The sequence below is a fragment of the Pocillopora damicornis genome, chromosome 6, assembly GCF_964200805.1.
Source record: "Pocillopora damicornis chromosome 6, jaPocDami1.2, whole genome shotgun sequence".
NCBI classification, from domain to species: Eukaryota; Metazoa; Cnidaria; class Anthozoa; order Scleractinia; family Pocilloporidae; genus Pocillopora; species Pocillopora damicornis.
Window position 1 is genome coordinate 8157887 of NC_142675.1, and position 25264 is coordinate 8183150.

Genomic DNA, 25264 nt, shown 5'->3' on the forward strand with positions numbered 1-25264 from the left:
TAACATTTGAAGATGTGTCTGATCCGCTAACCCGTTTACTCACAAGATCTCATTATTAATTCTCCTTTCTGTGAGCCACAAAATTCTTATGAAGTTAGTATGGAGAATTGGGTATTGTTTCAACTAATAATTCCTTAATTGATACTTTTCTTTATTCTCATCGCTTGTCTGTTTGATATTGCATTGATATTGTATTGATATTGTATTGATATTGTATTGATATTGTATTGATATTGTATTGATATTGTATTGATATTGTCAGGAGAAGTTGTGTCTTGGTCACTCATAGGAGTTAAAGGGTTTAGTACACAGAAAATGGGTACAATGAATTTCATTGTTTGACATGCTGTCTAAGATAACGTCAGATCGCTTGATCTTGCGGCTAAAATAATTGGGCGTCTGGTTTAAAGGAGCCGCGCATTATTGAGATCAGAAACAAATCACTTTGTTTTTAGCAAATTTAAAAGATCATGACACAGGGGCGTTGTGAGTGTTTATAGGGAAGTACGTATAGGGCTGGTAAACATTTCTGTGCACCTTACGTGAATTAGCTCATACCGTTTCTCTTTTTTCGCGTATAGCGGGCTTGGTAGAGAAGGGAAGGCCTATGGAAGGGATTATCTGGCGCCGGGAAAGATTTACACTATGCATGTAAAGATTCCTCGTAATCGCGCGTTTTCGTAAATCTGAATTATAAGATTTTTATGTAATACACTTAAAAGAGAATTATCTGAGAAAAGAGAGGGGGAGGGAAGGAGGGTCAAAGGCACCTCCCCCACTCCCCTAAATGAATTAAGCCATATTTTGACTTGAGGATGATAACAAGTACCAGGACTCCTTACCACAGGCATCTCATGCTCGATAAGAAGGAATAGAATTTTGAGGCTTTCATACATGATATATGTTTTGTTTCTCAAACCCGCTGACATTAATCAAACTTAATCACAAGCAACGACAAAATGTCGCAAAATCATATAAATTTGTAACCGAATTTTTCAATATATGGCATGATTTTGGTTATTGAACTTCGACCACATATCCATCGGCTGGTAATGTCTACTTTCTTCGAGAATGAGTAGGAATCTTCATCGTGGCATAAACAAGCTAACTCAACTTAACCACTACGAGCCCCAAAACGGGCTTCCAAGCTGAAAAATATTCCACGATACTACGTTAAGGTAAGGTAATATGAAAAAAGCTTTACTCAGAGCTCTCAAGTTTGACTTCTAGTAAAGGGTGAAATGTTCGACCACATATCCATCGAGTGTGATACCGCGCTCGGCCATCACCCTTCTGGGAACGGTAGGGTGGGGCTGGGGAGGCATTCTCCCCCGGAAAAATATAAAAAATGTACACCCCCTTATTCTTGTTCTGAGCATTTATGAACAGAGTCAGTCCACTGTACTAGTCAGCAGTCAGCATGTGACTGACTAACTTCTCACTAATAGAACAAAAGGAAAGTGTAATATCAAGTTTGTTATCTAAAACCTCTGTTACTTGGATCTTAAACATTTTTGTAGGCTATGGAAGAATTTATGTTAACAAGGAAAGATCTATTGTAGATCAGAACATATACAATTTTAATCTGTTCTCTTTTAAGTGGTTCTGAAGGAACTTTAAGTATTTTTGTTTTGTAGCTTGCTCAGCTTGATACTCCAATACATCACTGAGTGGAATCCTCCCAGTCTCCCAAACGAGTTTTCATTATTTATTAAAAGGGATGACATGACAGGAAGCGCTCTGTCTGAAAATAACGTACACATCTTGGAATTCAGGTCTTGATCAACATTTTTAATTAATAAATATTAGGATGTGGCATTAACTTCATCAACAATAAGTGAGCTTAGTAAGATGAGGTTGGTCTAGCATAGGAGATCCAGGCAAGAGGTTGCACAATTTATTTGGAATGCCTGTGGTTTGAAGAAGAACTCTTTTTTAAGTTCAGTTGGAAAACAAGACAACAGTTTGTTTGGCATCCACCGACTGGAAGATGACTTATACCATATTTACTCAAACACAGCGGGGTTTGTTAAATTTTTCATGATTCGAATTTGGCGTATATTCTAGGGTGGTGTTTATTCTAGGGTGGCGTTTATACAAGGGCAGTGTTTGTTAAATATCCAATTTGTTTCTTGCAAACAATAGTATGGTAACTGACCATTTTAATTTAAAAAAACAGAAACGTGTTTTAGTGCTTCAGTCTAAGAGTATTATTTATATCATTAAAATTCCCAATTTTGCATCAGAACTGGTAAATTCAAAAGGATGTGTCTGGTTCACTCAAAATTTTCAACTGTGATCGAAGCCTTGATCACATCATGATGCTGCATTTATTCGAGGTTAGCATTCATTTGAATAAATATGTTATGTACTAAATAAACTGCTCACACCAAAGAGAGAGGAAGCTCACAACCATTACATTTTTGCCAGCCTTTTTTGAGAGTACAGACATTTTTTTTACAGTGACTGCTACTTTGGTTTTCAAGTTTTTATTGTCTCAAATTTAAGTCCTTACAGCTCACAATATTTTTTGTATAGTTGTCAGGGTCTCAATCAAGAGACAGCTGAAGATGGTTCAACTAAGAATTTTGCATGTGAGCAATGAAAATCTGTGTATAAGCACTATTGTTTGAAAATATTGCAATGTGGAAGCTGATGTTATGCTAAAACAAGTGCAAAAGAGAGTATAGCAGTTCTAATGCAAATGACAGTAATATAATATTACCTTGCAATCATCTGAGTAAAGTGACCAAAATTATATGGAAATGTGTAGCTTCAATTGTGTCTGTACCTGTGGTCAAAGTCATTCATATCTTTTTCTTACTAACTCTTTGAGTGACTAGTATCTAATTTCTCCTTACAAATCAGGCCTTGATCATATATTAAGGTCATGGGAATAAAGCAAATGATCACCTTCTTAAGAAGCTCTTGATTGTTAGACAAATTGTCCTTGCCAGCACCTTAGGAAATGTCTACAGAACTGTGGGTATGAAGAATATGTAAACTGATTTGAGTGTGTATAGGGTTAAGTGCATCCTCAACTGCTGAGTAACCTTAAATTGTGCTTGTCTCATTCAGCTATGCCAATATTGTTTTAGGTTCATAAGCTGGACGTTTGTTGGCTGATGCCCTGGACAAGAAGTGTGACACAATATTTACATGTAGTTGAATCCAGTCCAATCATTGCAGAAGCAATGCAGTTGCTGCAAGACAACTTTGCTTGGATTGTTATAAGAAGTCCTGAACAGGCAAGTATTTGATTTACTCTTAACTTTTTAAGAAGGAACTGATGCAGACGATTTTAAGCTGCTTGAGTCATGATCAAAGATCTGTTACCCCTAAGCACAAGTTATGATTAATCAGACAAAGAGTGGCACCCATGTGATCTATTACCAACAACAACTCAACAAACACACAACAACATGGAATCTCAGAACTTTTTCTTTTCTCACACTCACAACAAGATGAAAAACATCTTTCTATATTTCTTTACCAAGCTCAAAACCTACAATCTTTGTTTTTTATTTGCAAAAGATGGAATCTGTTTGTGAAATAGAAGCTCCTCACACTGCATTGAACAGTGGACTCATATGAAGATGAGATGAGAAGATTCACAACTACACTGTTACATACTATAGTTGAGCAGATGTTTTATTTGAGATTTGAACCAGACAGAAAAAACTGCATAATGGGCAGCTAACAGAAGTTCATTCTTTACTCTAATGTTGCTCATTTCAGAGAATAAAGGCACCAATTTTGCCTTACATAGATGGAGAAACTCTAAGAAAGTTAATAAACTTGTTGAATCTTTCATTTGATCTTTTTTTCTTCATGCAGACCAAGGATATTGGTTGTGAAGGAAACCTGTTTTTAAACAAATTGGTTGGAAGTCAAATTATTGTTGTTCCTCAGCTTCAGTACAAATCTGGCCTTAAACAAATGATGGAGAAAGTGTCTGGAAAACTGTAAGTGAAAGGTCAGAGAACTGTAAAACCTAGCAAGTTGGCACTACTATGGTTGCAATCATTAAAAGTAATCTACCTCAAACTGACATTAGGCTTTACTTTTAAACAGAGCTGTCACTAAGTGACAGCAATGGACCGGCTCATTGTATTATAATTGCCAATAAAAATATTGAAATTCTTTTGAAGAAATTTGTGTTGCAGCCATTTTACAGTGGAATTGACGGTGTATTAATTTACTGGTAACAGGTTTAGTTGCAGGGATAGATCTCACTGGCAAAACTTGCTAGAAAGGTTTAAAAAAACTGCATGAATTTACTGTAATGCCTGGGACATTTTAATTGAACAGAACCATCTTTGTGGTGTAAACTGATGAAAATCATGATGGCCACCTCCTTAGTGCATCTTCTAAAACATGAAGGCAAGCAAAAATATTACAGGAGCTGCTATTGGCTCTCAAGTTGGTTCCTCTTAAAGGAATTGAAAATCAAGCCATATCTACAATGCAGCCTTTTAGGTGCTAATCTTAGAATGTCAGAAATCTTGAGAAGTTTAGGCCTTTTTACAGTTCTGTATTTAGTTGCCAAGCCTTTGATTTGAAGTGAGGCTCTAGGTGATGACCTTGTTGTGAAAGAGACCAGTACCTAGTAAGCTTAACAACAAAGCAATTTACATTTGAAAAGCAGCAAGTTTTATATCATAACATGGTCACCCTTAGTCTCACTCCGGTTGAAAGGCTTGGCAACCAAGCACACACCTGTAAAATGGACTATTGTGGATTGGACCCACTCCCTCTCCCCTTAGTTTGATAATTGACTGCTTTGTCCCAGTCTTCTGCCACAATCTGAAAGCAACTGGATATAAGGAGCCCAATATGAATGAACAAATAATAAATAGTTTAATAAATTATAAGTGAAGAAAAAGACAGGTGAGAAAGAAACAGAGGAATGAATAAAACAGGTCAACCATTCTTTAAGCCTCGCATTCTTTAAGAAAAGTATCAATTAAGGAATTATTAGTTTGAACAATGCAAAATTCTCTGAACTAACTTCAGAAGAGTTGTGTGGCACACAGTACAGTAAAGAGAATTATTAATGAGATCTTGGGAGTGAAAGGTTTAGCAAATCAGACACATCTTCATCTGTTAAGCCTTTACACCCTAACATCAGTATACATGTTCTCTATGCTCTTCTCTATACATTTCCTAAGGTGCTGACAAGGAGAATCTGATGAATAATCACTGATTGTTTGAGAGCTTCTGTAGTTCATGATCATTTCCTTTATTCATGTGACCTTAATGTGTAAATTGGGGATGATACTGTTTGCATAATCACTGTTGAGGAATAAAACACCTAATTAATTTGTAATGAAGGTAAATGTTTACTTGGCGTTCCCTATTTTAAAGTGATTCTAAATTTCTTGTTGGCCAGGAGGTTATATAAACCACTCAGGAGACCAATAGATTCTGCTCTTTTGTATGACTCTGGGGAAATGCTAGGAAAACTCAAGAGAGTTGTTATTATAATTATTATGCAGTGAGTAAAGAGGGCAGCAGATATTGGAAAATTCTTGAACTAAGTTTTGATGGGCTAGGTTATTTTTGGCCCAGATATGGAGAGCATTCTCCTCAAATTTAACTTGCTTACTTACCTGCCTCACCTGCTTCTGTTTCTCAATGAAAACCCAGCATGTATGCCAAGGCATGTTTGTAGATGTTAAAGTTCCTTCCTGCTGACTTTGTTTGTTTTTATTTTTTCAGGAAAGAACAGGGCTCATCAGCTTATCTCATTGACGTTGGAGGCTCCTCTTACATGGGGATGTTTGGTTACTTAACAGCATTTCAAGAAATGATAGATCAGGTAAAATTACAAGCTTTTTGTGCATTGTGTGCTCATTTTGTGCATATCTGGTCAAGAGGTGATGAATGCAGTTAAACACTGATCACACAAAAGCCTGTTTGTTAAAGTATTTTATTCTGGATATCTGTCAAAACGTTGGCTTTGTTTGTTTCAGAATGTGCTGAAGAATTTTGATGACATTGTTGTTACAGTTGGCAGTGGTGGAAGTGCATCAGGAATAGCCATTGGTAACTATTTAACAGGGTCAAAACTCAAGTAAGCTCTAAATTACAATATTCTTGATATTTTCTTTCTTGACTGTGTGGAAGGACTGGACAAGAAAAAATCTGGCTCAAGGTCATGACATATAGACCCTTTCTCTGACTAATCTGTTCATTATGACCAGGAGCCAAATATTTTCCAGTCTGGCTTGTCCCCACTTAGTCATATTTAAGGATTTTGTCATTTGACCAGCACTCTTTGTCTTCTTTTCTTCTTGCTGTTTGCATCTCAGGAGGCCTGCATATACAGAGCTCTGCAATCATTTATGGCACCACTGCCACCATTGCTTTTCTTCATCTAAAGGGTTTGATTTTGTAAATTTTTTTTTATTAAATTTACATCCAGGGATTTACTGGTCTTAGGAAAAATAATAATAATAATAATAATAGTAATAATAGGACTGAGTGGAATTCAATTCGGTCTGTTATCTTACAAGTGATTGTAATACAATCAGATGACTGTGAAGTGGGAGTCAGTTATATTAATGTTAACTCTAAGTCCTGTTACCAATTTATCAAAACTATGACAAATTTGAGAAAGAAACTAGATGTATTGGTTGTGCATTTTCATAACAAGGTGTGTACATGACATATGCTATCGACTCATACAGGCATGATGCATCAACTGTTCTATTACACTGTTCAGACAGAAGCATGACACATACAATGTCCTATTTATGCTTAAATTGGGCTGATGATGACCAATCACATTAGAGTATTTTGTTATAGTTTCCATTGAAATGCTATATCACCTTTCAAGAACCCCTGACAAACTATTTCATGAATGTTATGAAAAAGCTTTATTCTTAACCTATAGGCTGATAAAAAATTTCTGCAACTACCTAAGCTATACATGCTTAAGACTTCAGACAAAAAGATTGTGGTTCTGGAGAATTTCTCACAGGCCTTTAAATCTTTCTAGAATTTTCTCTTATTTTCTTTGAACACTAGAGACTAATTCAGACCTTTAATAGTAACATCATTGTCATTTATTCACAGGTGTCATGCAGTGAACGTGTGTGATGATACAGCATATTTTTACCAGAAAATCAATGAAGACCTTCAAATAGGTGGACTAGATGTTCAAGCAGAAGAGTTAATTGATATTATTGATGGATACAAAGGACAGGGCTATGGCAAATCCACTGAAGAAGAGTTAAGTTGGTGTTTATTCAAATAATTTTGCAGATTTTGGTTTCTTCATAATTAGACTACAAGCAGTCCCTCCTTTTTGGAGATGTCTGTCAGGCAAATTAAAAAAAAAAAAGATTTTAAAAAATTGATGTAAGCTCCCAGCAGCGCACTAACTTTTCTTCACTCTTTTTTTTTCCTTTTTGAGTCACACAACTTTTATAGACTTTGCCCAAAAGGATGGGTTTCTTGTAGTCTTCTACATAATATATTAAATAATAACCTGCTTATTTTGGTACTGAAATGACATGCAAGTTGAAAAGAGTTATTTCTAACTATTAGTAAATAACCTTTACAAAACTCGAAAATATGAAAAAAAGTTTGCCCCTCACTTCTTTCTGATCCTGTACTAACGCCAAACAAGGAAAATTTGTTTTCAGAATGCTCTCTGGCTGACAGCATGTTGATTTATTTCAGTGGGAATTAAAAGCTGAAATTTTATGGCTGAAAGTTAAAATTATATGTACTCTGTTAACAAGCGATCAGTGTATCTGTTTTACAATTTAGAAGGAATGATCACTCAATGATGTTTCAGACCTCAAAGTTTACCTGCCCCCACCCCTCCCCCCCTCTTTACCAAAGATTTGTGCAAGACAATAATAATGGATAATTATATCCATAATTATTATAATTTATTGCTTATTTATTCCTTATTTATTCCAAAATACATTCGAAATTGCTTGATTACCAAATAAAAACATGATTTAAATTTTTCTTTACCATTTGCATTTGAATTCGCTTCTTACGAACCCTGAAATCTTTGTATCTGTTCATGAAGACGACATTGTGGAGATATCCAGAACAACTGGAATTATGGTGGACCCCGTGTACAACGTAAAAGCCATTAGAGGAATGCTACACGAGATGAACACCAACCCAGGGCGATTTAAGGGTCACAGAATACTTTATATTCATACTGGTGAGTACAATTTATCAACATCATCTGTGATAAATACTTCCTTCCCTATGGCTAAGAGCCTGCATACCTTGAAAATAATGGTTTCTCAAAGATAATCTCTTGGAAATGCGATTTCCTTGCAATGATATTCTGTTCATGCGTGGTTGTGCGCTTGTCAGCCTGAAGGAAAAAGGTACATCACCTTAAGTTGTCAACGCGTGATTTTGGGAAATGATGTGGAAAACGAAACTCATTAATCAAATGAAAAAGAGGAAAAAAACGATTACTGAACTTGGCTATCGGCTTTGGTAAATAATTGTACATACCATGATATTTTTCTCAACCAGGTAGGTAAATTGCAACCTTAAGATCCCATTTTTGATCCCTCGTAGAAGTATCAGTGGTCCGTGACATGTACTATGGTTGCATGTGGTATGTACTTTCTTTCGCGTGGAAGCAAAATTATTATACGTTAGACTTACTATGAAGACTGATTGGTCGAGAGCATACATTTGATATACAATAGCAGATATTGGTTTCGCGTGTCGCGTTTAAATTCTACCTAGTGTCCAAGCCCTTCGTCCGTGTAGTGTTCTCAAACTCTTGCAAAATCAGAGAGAAGATTCTTCTTTAGCAAATTGTTTCAAAAAATAAATGATAAATCAGTTATTGAATTTGGTTGTAGCATGATATTATAAATTATCAAACCTGGCATCTGTGTTATCTGCCTCGGCTTTCGGCTTCGGCAGATAACTCAGACCCCGGCATTGCTAATTTATGATATTATGCTCAACCTCATCCAATAATTGCTCATTATTTTTCAATTGTACTAAGTAGAGTACAATTAACGCGCGAATCTATTAAAAAAGATTATCAGTATAACAAGTTCTATTTTTGGATCAAGTTTGACATGCAAATTTTGGTGAGTTTTGCAATTGCTTGGGGCAATGTTTGGATTCCAAGTTTTGCTTTCAGCCCAACGAGAACTTCGACAAAATTGATGTCTCTGAATCAAAGGGCAATCAGATGGGCATCGGGTACGTTCGAAGAAGAGTTTCCCGTTGATTGGATTCATATTGCTAAATACCTTTTTTACAATTCCGTGGCTCTGTGTCAATTAAATTCCAAACAATTCACCTTATCAACTTTGTCCGCCTCATGTTGGCAGCGTTTGCCGTGTTTTACGTGAATATCGTCAATGTGATGAGGTTAAGGACCGCTTTAAGGTTGGAAGCTGACTACTTCGAATAAATGCGTTTCTTCTACCCTAAGTTTATCATCTTTCGATGACCAGGGAGGATTGTCTAGCCATAATAATGGCCTCGCCAATTTATACCGGTCAAGATTCCAACCGATGTAGCAAAAACCATCATTTATTCGTGCTTTCGCAACAATCAGCAAGTCCGCTTTTACACCCATGAATTCTGAACTCTGGCGTTTTAAAAAACAGAATGAAATTTCTCACCCCCCGGAGAACAACTCGCTCGGAGTGATTTACAAAACAAATAGTAGCTTGTTCAAGTTCGCGGAAAAACAGCCGTGAGTGTTACAGATAATTCTTTCAAAATGTTGTGTATCTTTCACCATGGAAATTGATTACGATGGCATTCATGCGTGACTTGTGAGTGCTACATAAACTAACTCGCGGTACGTTGTTGTCAGAGAACATTTCCACCTTGCGACTATACTTTGGTACACAGTGGCTCTGGTAGATGAAAGGTGAGAAAACTTTTTTTAATATTCGAGCCTTAAATGAAACATTTTATCGCTATTTTACTTGGTTCTGTCATTGTTAAACTTAAGCTGGAGTTCAATACTCTTATAATCATACTGTAAATTTAAAGCTTACCGAGTTATTATGCGATTATCAACCAGTGATATTCTGAGATTGAAACAGCCGTGTACGACCATTATAGAGCACGTAGAAAAGGAAAAATGACATTTGATCTCTTTGATTTGTCTGGAAGAATAACAGATGCTTGCTTTGAAAATGTGTACATGCACATACAGAAAAATATCTTCGTGGCTAACGTTAACTTCGGCCGTTCCTGTCTCGATCCATTGTCGACTGATCAACATACGAGAAACAGGTTGGCTCTCAGTTTTGTGATCACTTTCAAACTGATTTGTTCTGAACGAACTTTCAAAGTTCATTCACGAAAAGTGTGAACCAGGAATTAATCAAACATAATTCCTTTCTTAGCTTTAGGACTCTAATCATTTAAGTCTTTTTATTCGTATTGAATGTTTTTTAATCATGTTGCGACAAGAAAAAGTTATGGAAAGTTTGTAAGTCAGTCAGCCACTAATGGCTTTGCGGTTATTGAACTAAGTTTTGTGACTGATATTTGATGAAGTCAGGAAGGTTTTGCCTAAATGCTGATTACGTGTTTCGACAAAGCTATCTTTTTACTTTGACAGTGGCAAAAATTTTCCTTAACGGCTCTCCTGTGATCTACATTAAAGACAGCTCCATGTTAATGCAGGAAACCGTGACTAGTTTTCTAAGGAGGTTATGCAAACGAAACTGAAAGTAAAACTTTGCATTTCTCAATCTCCTACGCAATCTTTAAAAATTGTAAGAGAGACTTGCTTTCCAAGCAAAGAGAGGAGGCTTGGAGATCTGACTTTGGTATTTCATCATTAGATATCATTACTGTTGTCTGTAATGTTTTCTATGCTTCGCGTCCAAGGGAGCTTACACCCTTGCGAAGATTTGCAAGAGAAATTGGGTAGACCCTGGCTCTGTTAAATGAAAAAGTGAGAAAAATTAAGTTATTGTTCGAGCCTTAAAATACACCTTCTATAACTGTTTTAATTCGTTCTGTAATCGCCCGACTTAACACTAGAGTTTTATTCCCTTATGATCATACTGTACATTTATTTAAGCTTGTTTATTGTACGAACATCAATTGCAACCAGAGATTAATCGAGATTGAATTAGCCTCATACGACTATTATTGAGCACTTCCAAGAGGCAAAAGTAAAATTTTGTCTCCGATTCGATCGAACTAATGAGCGTATGTTTGTTCTGAGAATGGGTTCATATATAGAAGAAATTTCCTCGTGGCTGCCATTAATTTGGCCGTTCCTGTCTCGATCTGTTTTCACCCGGCCTCGCTCTGAGTCTCTAAGTTTGTTATCACTTTCAGTTAATTTGACACAAAGCTGGAAGAAAAATTTGAGAGGTAATTGCGTTTTGATCGTGAATTCAACTGGATTGAAGTTTTCGTATTCAACTTTACCCCAAGGTTGTTTCTTTTGAGATTATTACATCGGCAAAAGTTTAACTTTGTTTACAGCAAGTGAAATCATTTATGTGTCACCTTTACGGTAAAACAAAATTCCTTTCTTAGCTATAGTACTCTAATCATTTGAGTCTTTTTTATTGTTATTGGATGTCTTTGAATCATTTCGCAACAAGGAAAAGTTTTGGAAAGTTTGGAAAGTTAGTCAGCCCTGAATGGCTTTTTGATTATTTAATTAGCAGACTTTCGCGACTGATATTTGATAAAATCAGGAAGCTCTTGCCTATATACTGATTGCATGCTTCAAAATATCTCTGTTTTACTTTTACAGTGGCGACAAAATTTTTTTAACGGCTTTCCTGCGATCCAAATTAGCGACAGCACCATGTTAATGCAGGAAACCGTAATTAGTTTTGAAGAGATTATGCAAACGAAACTGAAAGTAAAACTTTGCATTTCTCAATCTTTTACGCAATCCTTGTATATTGCAAAGGAGAGTTGTTTTTCAAGCAAAAGTCTTCTTATCTAACTGTTGATTTATCGTTAGACTTCGTAATCCTCGTCAGTTACCTTAAATGTTTTGCTTTTGGATATATAACAATCAACGCATTTTGTGGGCAATAAGCCGAATTATATTTAGATAGTATTGTCACAAAGATTTATAAAAATGCCGCGCCAACTCATCCTTACCAGGGATGGAAAAATATAAGAGAGAAAATAATCAACTAAAATGTAGACATGGATTGCAGATGAACCACTTCAAGGATTCATCTTTGAGTTTAGAATATGCAAACTCATGTGATGTTATTTTGCTGTGGTTCTGCTCAGATGATCATGAAAATTGACTTTCAGCAGATAATCATCTTTTAAAATACCAAACAAAATTTAACGATTAAAACATCTAGTTTGAAAAACTGCTTTCCGTTTAAAAAATTGCTTTCCGTTTGAAACCAGTTTTGCTTTAATATATGCGTTCTGTAGTAGAACTTTAATTTTACACACAGCAGAGTTACTCGGTAAGATGCAAATCGTTTTTGTTTTATTTATTCTCACTGTTATGCCCCGATCGTTGAACTATCATGCGATAGAATTCTCGAGCTTCTATTCTCACTGTTTCAAAGAGAGTTACATCTAAGAGTCAAAAAAGGTATTTAGGAAGAACCCAAACGAACAAAGAAGAAAGAAGAATTATAAAGGAGACATAGAGATCTGACTCGGGTATTTCATCATTAGACATAATTAGGGTTGTCTGTGATGTACGTGCGTTTTCTTTGCTCCGCGTCCAAGGTAGCTTACACCTTTGCGAAGATTTGCAAGAGATATTGTACCTTGGACGAATTTTCGGAAAAACATCAGCCGTGAATGTTCCCGAAAATGTTTTCGAGATGTTTTGAATCTATCATTATGATAATTACTTATAAATGCACGCATGCGTGACTTATGGGTGCGACACGAACTGATTCACGGTATGTTGCGTAGACTTGGATCATTTCTACGTTGCGATGATACTTTGGTAGACTCTGACTCTCGTAAATGAAAAAGAGAAATGAGAAAGCTTAACTTATTATCCCAGCCTTAAATTGTACCTTCTATGACTGTTTTACGTCGTTCTGTAATCGTTCGACTTAAAACTGGAGTTTCATTCCTTTATGATCATACTGTGCATTTAATTTAAGCTTGTTTATTGTACGATCATCAATTGCAACCAGAGATTAATTGGGAGCGAATTAGCCTCACACGACTATTATAGAGCACTTCCGAGAGGTAAAAGTAAATTTTTTTTCTCTGATTCGATCAGACTAATGAGCGTATGTTTGTTCTGACAATGTGTTGACGTACAGAACAAAATTTCCTCTTGGCTGCCATTAATTTGATAGTTCCTGTCTCCATCTGTCGTCAACTGGCCTCGCTGTGAGTTTCTAAGTTTGTTATCACTTTCAATTCATTTGACACAAAGCTGGAAGAAAAATTCGAGAGGTATTTGCGTTTTGATCGTGAATTCAACTGGATTGAGGTTTTAGTTTTCAATTTTCCTGCAAAGTTTTTTCCTTTTGAGATTATTACATTAGCAAAAATTTAACTTTGTTTTCAATTTCCTTTCTTAGCTATAGTAATTTCATCATTTGAGTCTGTTTTATTGTTATTGGATGTCTTTGAACCATTTCGCAACTATTAAAAGTTTTGGAAAGTTTGTAAGTCAGTCAGCCATGAATGGCTTTGTAATTATTCATTAGCTGACTTACAAGACTGATAGACTGATATTTGATCAATTCAGGAAGCTTTTGCTTATATACTGATTGCATGCTTCAAAATATCTCTGTTTTACACTTACAGCGGCGAGAAAATTTTTTTAACGGCTGTCCTGTGATCCACATTAGCGACAACACCATGCTAATGCAGGTTTTGGGAGGTTATGCTAACGAAACGGAAAGTAAAACTTTACATTTCTCCATCTTTTACACAATCCATGTATATTGCAAAAGAGAGCTGTTTTTCAAGCAAAAGTCTTCTTCTCCAACTCTTGATTTAACTTTAGACTTCGTAGTCCTCGTCAGTTACCTTAAATGTTTTGCTTTTGGATACATAACAATCAACGCATTTTGAGGACACTCAGCCGAATTATATTTAGAAAGCATTGTCACAAAGATTTTTAAAAATGCCGTGCCAACTCATCCTTATCAGGGATGGAAAAATATAAGAGAGAAAATAATCAACTAAAATGTAGACATGGATTGCAGATGAACCACCTCAAGGATTTATCTTTGAGTTTAGAATATGCACTCTGGTGCTTTTGAGTACTAAACAAATAGCGCATTTTGTCGGCAATCAGCCGCATCATCTTTGAAGAAGCAGTATGGCAAAGTTTTAAAACATGCCGTGCCTATTCATCCTAAACTTGACGGATTCAGCGAAATATATTTGATGAGAAAGCTGGTAAAATATAAGAGAGACAATAATCAACTAAAATATTGACATGGATTAAAGATGAAAGGTTTGAAGGATTAATCTTGGAGCTTTACGATATGCAAAAACTGTAATGTCCTCATTTTTTTTAGCTCTGTGTGGTTCTGCCCAAATGGTCATGCAAAATTACTTTCCGCAGCACTGATCTTCTAGAATGTCAAATACAATTCAACTTTAAAAATATCTGGTTTGAAAAACAGGATCCTTTTGTGAGAGATGGCTGATTTCTCAAGCAAAACTCATTTTCTGCTTTAAGTCGTACATTCATTAGGAAGACTTAAATTGTACATACACCACAGTTAAATAAGTTCGATGTAAATTTTTATCGCTTCATTTATTCTCACTGTTACGCACTGACCGTTGTTTGGAAAGAAAAAGATCCTGAAGAACTTCTGTCTGATTGCACATTGTTTGCTGGCTGGAAAATTTTGACAGGTGTGACTCACATACAAGTAATATCTATAGATCGTGTTTAGTTTTGCTACCTTAACCACGTGCACCTCTGCTGCACACGTAACTTATCAGTCTGGCAATCAATCCTAGTAATCCATTTTAAAGAATGGAGAAAGTAAGAATATATCAATTCTATATAGTGCACCACTCTCTCTATTTTACGGTTTAATACTGATTGTGTTTCTCTTTTTCAGAAATCTTGACATCATCCCTTTCTTGCATGCCACATATTGAAGGAAGAAAATTCAATTAAAGGTATGTAGACATCCGGTTTGCACACGTGACCTATGAAGTCCCTTCGTTCAATTTGTATATTTGGGTTTCCAGTTGAATTTCCATGTGATCAAAGTTCTACTCTGCATGCGATCTTGCGATAAGGAACTTGATTTAAACTCACATTGCTGTCCATGAGAAGAGTTGACCCGAAGAAAGAGCAGGTACAGCGATAGCATGCTAATTATTTTATATTCCCTCAGCAAAAGACTTAAAGAACTTTACAAAATGAACTAACATGTTACAAAAAATAATACATTGGGAATCATACATAGGCGTGCGTATATATGGAAGTTTTTGTAATCATGATTCAAAGCATTTTCCATCTTAAGAGCCAGTGCCAACGCACTCTACGATTGTTATTCGAGGATTGTCGATTCATTTATTTGCATTCATTAGTGAGGTCGGATTTTCTTCCCAGAAAAGGGCTATTGTGTTTATATGATAAACAAAATAATACATGGTTGCTTGTAGGTATGGAATTTCTCTTCTAGTGTTCAACTCGACATCTCACTCGTTCACTGCGCTCACTCGTGAGCTATCGAGTTAAACACTCGAAGATTAATTCCATATCTACGCGCGCCCATGTATTATTCCCTATTTATTATTTTTTGTAACTTGTTAGTTCATTTTGTAAAGTTCTTTAAGTCTTTTGCTGAGGGAATATAAAAATAATTAGCATGCTATCGCATTTCATTTCGTGAGATGGTTGATTATACATGGGACCAGGGAGAGTAAGATTTCAGCGGGAGGTAGAGGTTTCGTTTGATTCTCGTATTTCGCGTACGTGACATGTCGTTTCGCCTTATTTTAGACATTTATGCCTTGTTTTAGATGGTTTTAGATAGTTTGCGAGTGGTTGTAGATGTTTTTGAGGTGGTGGTAGGTGGTTGTTGAAATTTTCGAGGTGGTTGTAGTTGGTTGGAGGTGGTTTTAGGTGGTTTTAGGTTGTTTTAGGCGGTTTTAGGTCGTTCCTTGTTTTAGTACTTACCAAGAAGATTGAATTGCGGTGATTTCGCCAACGAGTGATTTCGCCAACGTCACGTTCGCCAACGTCTTTGGTCGCTTAGCCAACGCGATGAGTCGCTTGGCCAACGTCCTACTGGTCACTTCGCCAACGCAAAATATCTAGTAATAACTTGGTAATAGCTTAGTAAAAAGGGTGCTTGCTGATGCTTCGGATGTAATGCTGATACTTGGGTCAGAACATTTTTCAGTTAATGCTAGTTTCGCTTGGCTGACTTCCAAACAATTTGCATATTTTTGACAGATCCAGAAAAAGCCGGCGTGTGAGCACTAACATCGCGGTAACTTAAAACTGCTGGTGTTCCAAAAATGTATAACTCAAAATTTAACTTGAAAAATGCGTTACGATGTGAATTAGCGAGTTACCATTTTTCAGAAACAATCAGAGTTTGTTTTCCAGCCTTCAAAACGAGTCAGAAATAAAATATAACAAGTATAATATCAACAACATTTTAATTACAATACGTACATTTATAAATATTTACAAGTGCAAAATATTTTAGTGGAAAACCTATTTACAAAACCTTCTGATTCACAAAATATTTTCAATGCAAAACTTATTTACAAAACCTTCTGATTCAAAAAAATGCTTAAGTCAAAACCTATTTACAAAACCTTCTGATTCTCAGCTTACTTCACGCTAGTTCAGTTCGTTCATGATCAGTTAGAGCGCGCTGGTCCATTCAAACACGAGCACGTCCTGAGTAGTTGAGCAGCGGTTTTCTCGTTGTTCTCATACTTCTCCCAACTTGCGAATAGTTTTGCCTGAATGTTTCTTGTTGTACGTCGTTGAATTCGTTTCAGTTTGTTGTCAGAGACCAGCCTGATTGTAATAGCTGTGAGTTTTACCTCCCGATCAAGTAACTCGATTAAAAGGTATAGGGGCAAACCGCATTGTCCTCCAGCTCAGCGATTGAGGGCGTTATGCCAGCCTTCCAGGTCGTTATTTGTGCGGACGGGCTCCTTGTACACGCACCAGTTTCTTGGGGTGAATACTTCACTCTCAATCCACTGTCGTCGGATGTACTGGACAAGTCTCCCCAGCTGGTCGGTTTGGGCCTGCTCCTCGAGTAGGTCGAACATCGGTTGGATTTCCGGATACGGGAGTAAAAAAGGTGTAAATAAAGTGCAGTAAAAACCCGCGACCCGCATTTTAGACGATAATGGATTTTAAGTAAGTTCATTTTAAGTAAGTTCATTGTAAGATGATATAAGAAACTAAATAACATTGGTCACGGTTCAGTTTTGATCAGTGTAATGCCTGAAAATTTAGTGTTGTAGTTAAATTTAGTTGTTTACTGGATGTAATTTGCCAAGAAAAAAAAACACGCAATACACACCTTCCTCCAGACGGCCTGTGTCCAGTGAAAGACACATCCCTGAATTTTTACAGTGGGGAGCACTTCTCTGATGGCCGACCAAATTGCCTTCTCAAAGTCGACAGTGACCTTCCTGACTGAGAGCTGGGGCATAAGGCGAACTAGATTCTGGAGCACCTGGAAATAAAAGAACAACCCAGTAAGTCATTTTTCTTACAATCATTCTGAAATTCAGAAGAAATTCAATGTGTGTAGAAAGCGTAAAAAGAAAATGTTATTGATGTGTTCTTTTCCAATATGAATTTTCAAAGTGGTTAGTTGTCTTCTCTTATATACTTCAGATTTAATATATCAGAATAGAGAAAACAAGATCAAGGCGAAAAAGCGGCAGAAAGCGGCCACGCGAAAAAGAAAATGGGGACTGATCCTTCTCTATGGCAATGAATGTTAACATACCTTTTTATAGTCCTTTGCCTTCTTGCTGGACGTCAGTACATAAGCCAGTGGTACTTGCTTGGCGTACTCCCCTGATCGGACAAAAGCGTTTACCGTCAACAGCTGCTTGAACGGGTGGTGAACAAGCTTAAAGGTTCCGTCAACGTACCATGTCTTAGCACGGGCGAGAATGGTGAGTTGCTCCTGTCTTGCAAATAGTAGGTGGTGCCTATCCTTTACTTCGATGTCAGCACGGAGGAAGCCGTCAGGGATACAGTCATCAACCAACTCAAAGTCAAGATCTCTTGGGTGTTCTGGACGTAGTTTCTGGCGTAGACGGTTGGCTGCTCGTGCGATGTACTCAGGTTTGGGTAGGGCTGCGCACGGGGCTTCAGCGAACTCTTCCAGCAGGACCTATCAATAACAATAACATTAACACTTAGTTGACTACACTCTTTTTTTTTCTTTCAAGAACGTCTAATTTTTGGGGTTGATGCTGCTGAACTGCTCATTATTACAAACTGAATGTTCTTAATGAATGTTCTTAATACGTTACTAAAAGTTTGGACAATCTCAGCCTCAACGTTCTTACAAAAAAGGTTCTTATAAAAAAAAGAGTGTATTTTATTATGAGTTAACTTAAAAACTCTTGCTATTTATTTAAATACTGGAAGTATAATTTTAGATTGATTTATTCTTAGATTGTCTTTTTGCCTTCAACTTCGTGATCAATCACGCAGAAACCCAAGAAAAATTCGACAATATCCAGTTCTATGAAAATAAACTTAACTTGAAACGCCAGCAATACAATCATTAACATACCTCATTGACTATTGCTGAAGCCGGCCTGAATTTGTCCTCAAGAGCTTTGGACTTTACAGTGGAAATTATTTTTAGTGCCGTAATAGCTCCCATCTCCACAGAATGGTTGTGGGCGCTCTTCCCTGCTTGGAAGGTTCCATCACGCTCCGTCACTGAAGCCTTGCACGGATTTCCCTTTGGGCGCATCGTACACTGCCAGTAGGTTGCGTAGGGACGCTTGGAGTGGACGTTGTAGGTGAACCCAAGGCTGTCGACGAGACTGGTTTTTCCACGAGTCGTGCCGTTCTCGACTAAGGTGAACGTGACTGGCTCCGCAACTATCGGTGGTTCTTCAGGAACTGGTTCCAAGATGGACGGTTCTTCGTCCGGTTTATGCGGCTCTGAAGACGTGTCATTGCTGAGAGAATCCATGTCCCCTTCCATGTCCTCGACTCGGGTGCTCTCTGCATCAGACTGATCTGCATAGGACTCGCACACCGCGCACTGCCAGTCGATTCCTTTTCCGTCACGAACAGCGGCCCGTTAAAGCTCTTGCGATATACCTTTTGAATCAAAGTAAAAATCTAATTAGGCCAAGTAAAAAAAAAGAAATGTTTCTCGTCCAGATTTTTATATAAAAAAGAGAGAGCGTAATGGTTTTTTTTTTTTTTTTACTTTTAGGAGATGTTTTCTGTTAGGTGTAAGATAAGCAACAACAGTTGTATAAAAGAGAAATTAGATCCTCCATCAACTTATAATCCTGGCCCAGGTCTCTACTTTTTAGAGTATCAGAGTATATATAAGTAAATATAACTTACCGGTGTTACACATTCGATGGTTCCAGCGAAAACATCCATCGCACTGAACCGCTTGCTGCCGAGGCCGTACCAGTTCGTGACAAACAATACAGTTTAAAATCTGCGCAGTAGCCATCCTGATATTAATTGTATTCCGAGATAAAGGTTTCCGAGATAATTCGTTATGAGTCGTAGAGTGTCGTAATCGTATGATTGAAATGAACATTCTTCTTAGTTTCAAGCAATTGGATTGGTTTATTTAGAACAATAGGGTAAAATTAACAAGTTTTAACACAAGGAGTTCACGCGTCTATTCATATGGTAATATACAAGCGTGTGTTTCTTGTAATACTTATATACTCTTGATCGAAGTTATAATATGCGCTGGAGTTATAGAATTAGTAGTAGTAGTAGTCTACAGTGTATTTATATAAATCTCTCAAAGGCAATAATATAAATCTCTGTTATCGACAAATAAACCTTAAAGAAGAACTTAAGGAAAAGGTTGCACACACGCGACTTTATTGCTCTAAGTTAAATTCAGCAACATACAGTGCCGGTGACGCGTGGCGTGCCGTGCATTTATGTGGGCCCACTGTGTTTTAAGTTGCGCGTACTAAGTTCGAACGTCAAGTAAATAACACACAGAAGCAAGAAGAAGTAATGGTAAATTTTTATTTAGAGTAAACTAATACATTGGCGAAGTGACCAGTAGGACGTTGGCCAAGCGACTCATCGCGTTGGCCAAGCGACCAAAGACGTTGGCGAACGTGACGTTGGCGAAATCACTCGTTGGCGAAATCACCAGATACCAGAAGATTCATGAAATATGAATTGATGCGCACTAAAAGGTCACTTTATTTAAATTTCATACTTTAGTAAGAGTCTGTTTTGTACTCAGACCAGCTGTTTTACTTCCAGCAGTCGTTACTCATCTAGATTAAAGGGACAGGGAAATGCTTTAGTTAAGATTGGAACACGTAATGCGTATCAGTGAGGGCGGAAATTGCTGTTTCCGTAGGCGACAGGAAACTGAAAGCGAAACCCTTTCTTCACAGTTCGATTTCCGTCGCTAGAGAATGACTTGCCTTCTCCAATTCAATATGTTTTCCGAGAACTCGAGGTAGGCATTATTTATCGATGATATTTTTTCGACAAAATTATTGTGCCTTTAAATTCAATCTCATAAACCATAGGACATGTGACCACAAGTAATGTTTGGGACAAATCGTCCAGTCTTTAAGTTATAGTTAACTAATTTTCCACAAAATGTGGCTCTTATTTGGTGCATGTAAGCAGATAAATCTAACAGTACTAAAATATAATATTAACAGAGAGGCTTTCTTATACAGAAAACCCAAAAAGATAGGGAATATTTCTATAACAAATAACCATTGAGGAGGGTGGGATGGAAAGAAAATGGCGACTGAGGTTCAGTGTGCACTGAAGAGGCTATTGAGCATTTGAACTCTAATCCCAAAGCAATCTTTCTTTGCGCTTCAGCATATAGCTTTACTTCACTAGTAACAGGAGCCACTGAATAGTCTGCAGATGTTAAATTTATGCAACAGCCGATTCAAAGCTAAGTTTCCCAAGAACTATCAATATTTTCCTTCGCAGTTTGTCGAATGACATATTTACATATTAGATTTCCTCAGTTTCCAGTTTTAACCTGCTGTGTTCTGATGTTAGCAGACACATGCAGTATCCATGAATTGAAATATTTGAAGGTTTTACCATTATAGGATTCCTCTTGAGTTCAATTATTTTCCAACAACCCCTTTTGAGCATGATCGAGTGAAACAGCCTTATGTCATCTATGTCTTTCAGATTGTCCTAAAGCTTTCTTCAGTTCATTGCATTGTTCAATAGCAACAATTACTGCCTTAACCCTTTAACTCCCTGATCCAATTTATAATTCTCCTTACTGTCAGTTGTAAAATTCTGATAATGTTAGTTCATAGAATTTAGCATTGGATCAACTAATTATCCCCAAATTGATATTTTTCTTAAATCTTGTCACTTATTTGGTTGATAACATATTTATATTGTAAGGAGAAATTTGGTCTTGGTCACTCATGGGAGTTAAAGGAATAAATATAGCTCCTTAAATGGAATTTTTGTGATTGTCAATATCTCTGACATTTGATTAATAATTATTTTGTTTTTCCTTTTCAGAAATTATTACATGTCCATCATTTTCTGACTGCTCATATTGTGATTTTTTGAAGGCAGGAAATCTAAACAGGGTAGGTATATATGTTTATTTTCCATTTTTTCCCCTCTTAAAATATGATATATATATATGGAAGGATTTTTTGTCTCATTCTCATGGGAATGAAAAATGTTTATGTTATTATGTGCTATTCTCTTTTTTTAATGAATATCATTTTGCTTTGAAAATGAAACATAATGTTAAAGTAGTAAGATAGGTCACTAAATAAATTTGCATCAATCTTTACCCAGTGGTTCGATCCTTTGAATTTACGCTCAGGAGTATAAATTGAATGTTGTCATCCTTTAATAGTGTTTGACACCATGTCATATTACGTTGCACCTTGCAGCTGAAATGCATGTAATGATTAAAAAGTTGCTTCGGTCATTACAGGTGTAATGATTAATGTAGAATGCAAATGCTCACTTTAATGCAAGGTTCTCTATTTGTGGCCATCCATATGATTTTTGGGAGAGAGGTGATAGCAAGCTCACACCACGCTTCTACTTGAAAACATCCGTGTTTATAATTATCAACTTCCTGATTAGCAAAAATAAAATTGGATCATTTGGCTGTGAATGAGTTGCATTAGGATTTAAAGCAGACACTTCAATTACTTTTTTTCATGTTGAGGTTGCTTTTGATGATGTTTGTAGCATGTTGAAGCAAAGAATCTAACTCAGTGCAGAACGAATTGTGACAATTGTATAAACAATCCAACATGTTCGAGATATTGAAAAATCACCATTACATATAGCCGTTAACGGCCAAAACATTTGTGTAAAAGTATTTTTCATTGGATGGCCAAAGGGATTTTTAGGGGATGGTAAATATAATGTAAACCATCAAGGCCCATACCATTCTACAACTGCTTAAATGATAAAATTTAAAATATTTCATATCTAGCCCAATCATGGATTTTTGGTATATTAGGAGACCCTAAATTGTTTAAAAAATAGTAATCTGAAAGTTGACTTTGTGGGAAATAGCCAAGAGAGGCTGTTTATTTTTGTCCAATGAAAAGTGTGTGAAAATAGCTGGCACGCTGAAAGATTTAAAATAATTTAAGTAAGACACATGTATTCCCAAAAATCTCACCAGAGGAACAAAACTAACAGAACTCAACACAAAAAAAAACTTGTGAATAAGATTTTTTTTCCAAAATGGTTGTACTTCGTAAATAAGAGAGCAAGTAACATTATTTTGGTATGTCCATAACAAAAACAGTGTTTCGTTTCATTTCCTCTGAAATTAAAAACCAGTTTTTTTTTTGGCAGCTTGGCTCCTTTTTTACTTTTTAGGGACCTAAACTTGAGTGTTATGATTACCAAAATCATGGAAAAACACAAGAAAAAATAAAGCTTACTTTATATTACAGACATTACATTACAGGCATTACCCGGTACATTATGGACATCATATCATGGACATTATATTGTAAACATTATGACTGCATGACTTTAATTATGGTAATCCTTTTGGGAGAAATAAATGTTACATGCAAACCAGTTTTGTTGAAATTTATCACATCCAAGTTTGCAGTGCTTTTCACTAAACACTTAAATAACAATAACTATAACAACAACTGTACATTAGCAGTAGCAACACAATGCTGACATGAGGAGTACAAATTTTCAAAAAGTTTAAGTCCAAGTGTGAATTAAGTTTTCTGAAAAACGTACTGTATTTAGAGTCAGTACCTTCTTTTATAATACCAGAAGATAACAAATTGAAATATAGCATGCAATGTTTCAGAAATGTAGCTTAAAACAAGCAATACTTCAACTTTCAAAGGCCACTCAGCACTTAAATAATACTATGGAGAAAGTTGTTAATTCATACAGTTCAGTGCAGTGTAACTTTCCAAAACAGTATCAACTGGCTTATTAACAGTCAATGAATAGCTGTACTCTTACAAAAAGTTCGGAACAATCCAAGTTTAGTAATTAAAGCAGACTGTTTAACTACTGCAATCTTAAGTTTAAGTTTGATTATTTATTTGAAAACATTTTCTTTTTGGAGATATTTAAAAAGCCTCTCTGACAATACATGAAAGACTTGAAACATTGAAAGGTCCTGAAAGTGCCTTTCAGCTCTTTGGAGGCTGGTGTAGAAGACTCTTCTGTTGTGGACAATATCAATATTGCTCCTCAGAGGCCAATTAAATGTTTTGACAACTTGGTGTAGAAATTTGATTTCATCTTTATAATCAGTAACACTAAGGGTTCTTCCAATGTGAAACTTGGTATCACACTAGAAATCTGCACTGTATCTCAGAAAGCAAGAAACATTAAGACAGCAGAAACACTAGTTAGACCATGCGCAATAAAAATGAATTGTAAGGGGCATGCACTACATATGAGATACTCCATATACCACAGTTACACGAACACGTACACCCAATTGTAGTATTAATGTTATGGTTATCAGTACAAGCAGAAAGAGAATTAACTTATAACTGATAAACTTATCAGTTCTGACAAAGTCTCTTATTCTTACCAGTGTAAGAAAAAGGTCCACAGCGTAATGTCTGAAACAAGAATTGTGTAATGTCCATATTAGGAATTTTTTACCTCAAGCTCAAAACCTAACCACAGAATAAGGGATACAACTAGATTTTAAAGCTATGAAGCAGCTTTGTTCTTATCATTATGATATGATATTGTCTAAATAGTCAATTCAAAGGAAAAAAGTGTCAAGTGAACACAAAAAATTGCAGGTAATTTAGTATTAAAAACTTAGTTGAAAATGTAAATTGACCACCGTAAAGAGTAAAATAAAAATTAAAAAATTGCAGGTCGATTTTTTTGTAGTGTTTGTAACAGAGTTTGACACAAAAATTCTGGAAGCCTTTGTTAAAGAAAGGAAATTTTCTTTTCTGCTGATAGTCAAGTATCCTGTGAGGAATGTTTGTACAAATTATAAATTGAAAACTGTGCAAAATAAGTTTGTTAAGGAAATTAGTTGTAAGGTGTAGAAAGAGATATAAGGTGTAGAAAGAGATGAATATGTAATGAAAGGTTTCAAAATTGAACACTTATCCAGCATGTAACACAAGCACAAATGGATGATTTTTTCCAACTATGGCATTTTTGTTTCTTAGCTCTCCTTGAACTGCTAATGAGCTAGAGTGGTGTTCCTTGAGGAGGAAAGCCCGTGTAATCTATAAATAATCAAGGCTCACCAGATTACAGTTCGCTGCCAATATTATAAATAAAGGGGGTAAGTTTCTAAATAAACTGTGGTGCTGCCACGGTGGGAGAGTATACCTGGATAATTTAGTATTATCAATTGAGTTGATAAGGTTTAAAAAGATGACATTTTGAGTGCTTAACCCCTTTGTCAGAGCAGTTGGGTTGACAAAGCAATTGTCAGCTTTTAAACTCGTCACAGTGGTGAAATTACATTATCAACTCAGCTGATAATATGAAATTTCTATGATATATAATTATATAAGGTTTTGGATGATACCACTTATAACCTTGGGGCACCTGTTAGTGCCCTTATTTGTGACTTTCATTGTCTTTCATAATTGATATATAGTAACTGTTGTTCTGATGCTT

At 36.2% G+C, this 25264-nt stretch overlaps 1 long non-coding RNA gene and 2 pseudogenes across 3 annotated transcripts; 2 read left to right on the forward strand and 1 right to left on the reverse strand.

Moving 5' to 3' along the window:
- The first annotated feature begins 835 nt into the window (after positions 1–835).
- LOC149043758 (uncharacterized) lies at positions 836–8298 on the forward strand (annotated as a pseudogene). The gene is made up of 9 exons (XR_016187948.1): positions 836–1178; positions 1638–1772; positions 3115–3237; positions 3770–3788; positions 3838–3965; positions 5722–5821; positions 5976–6076; positions 7081–7241; positions 8051–8298. The product of XR_016187948.1 is annotated as an uncharacterized LOC149043758 (transcript).
- Positions 8299–16106: 7808 nt separating this feature from the next.
- Positions 16107–19235, reverse strand: LOC149043759 (uncharacterized; annotated as a pseudogene). Its single transcript, XR_016187974.1, has 5 exons — positions 18711–19235; positions 17910–18302; positions 17473–17630; positions 17410–17432; positions 16107–17300 (listed from the first exon to the last, which is right to left on the reverse strand). The product of XR_016187974.1 is annotated as an uncharacterized LOC149043759 (transcript).
- LOC149043760 (uncharacterized) lies at positions 17517–17828 on the forward strand. Its single transcript, XR_016187993.1, has 2 exons — positions 17517–17652; positions 17795–17828. It is a non-coding gene; the product is annotated as an uncharacterized LOC149043760 (long non-coding RNA).
- Positions 19236–25264: the final 6029 nt, after the last annotated feature.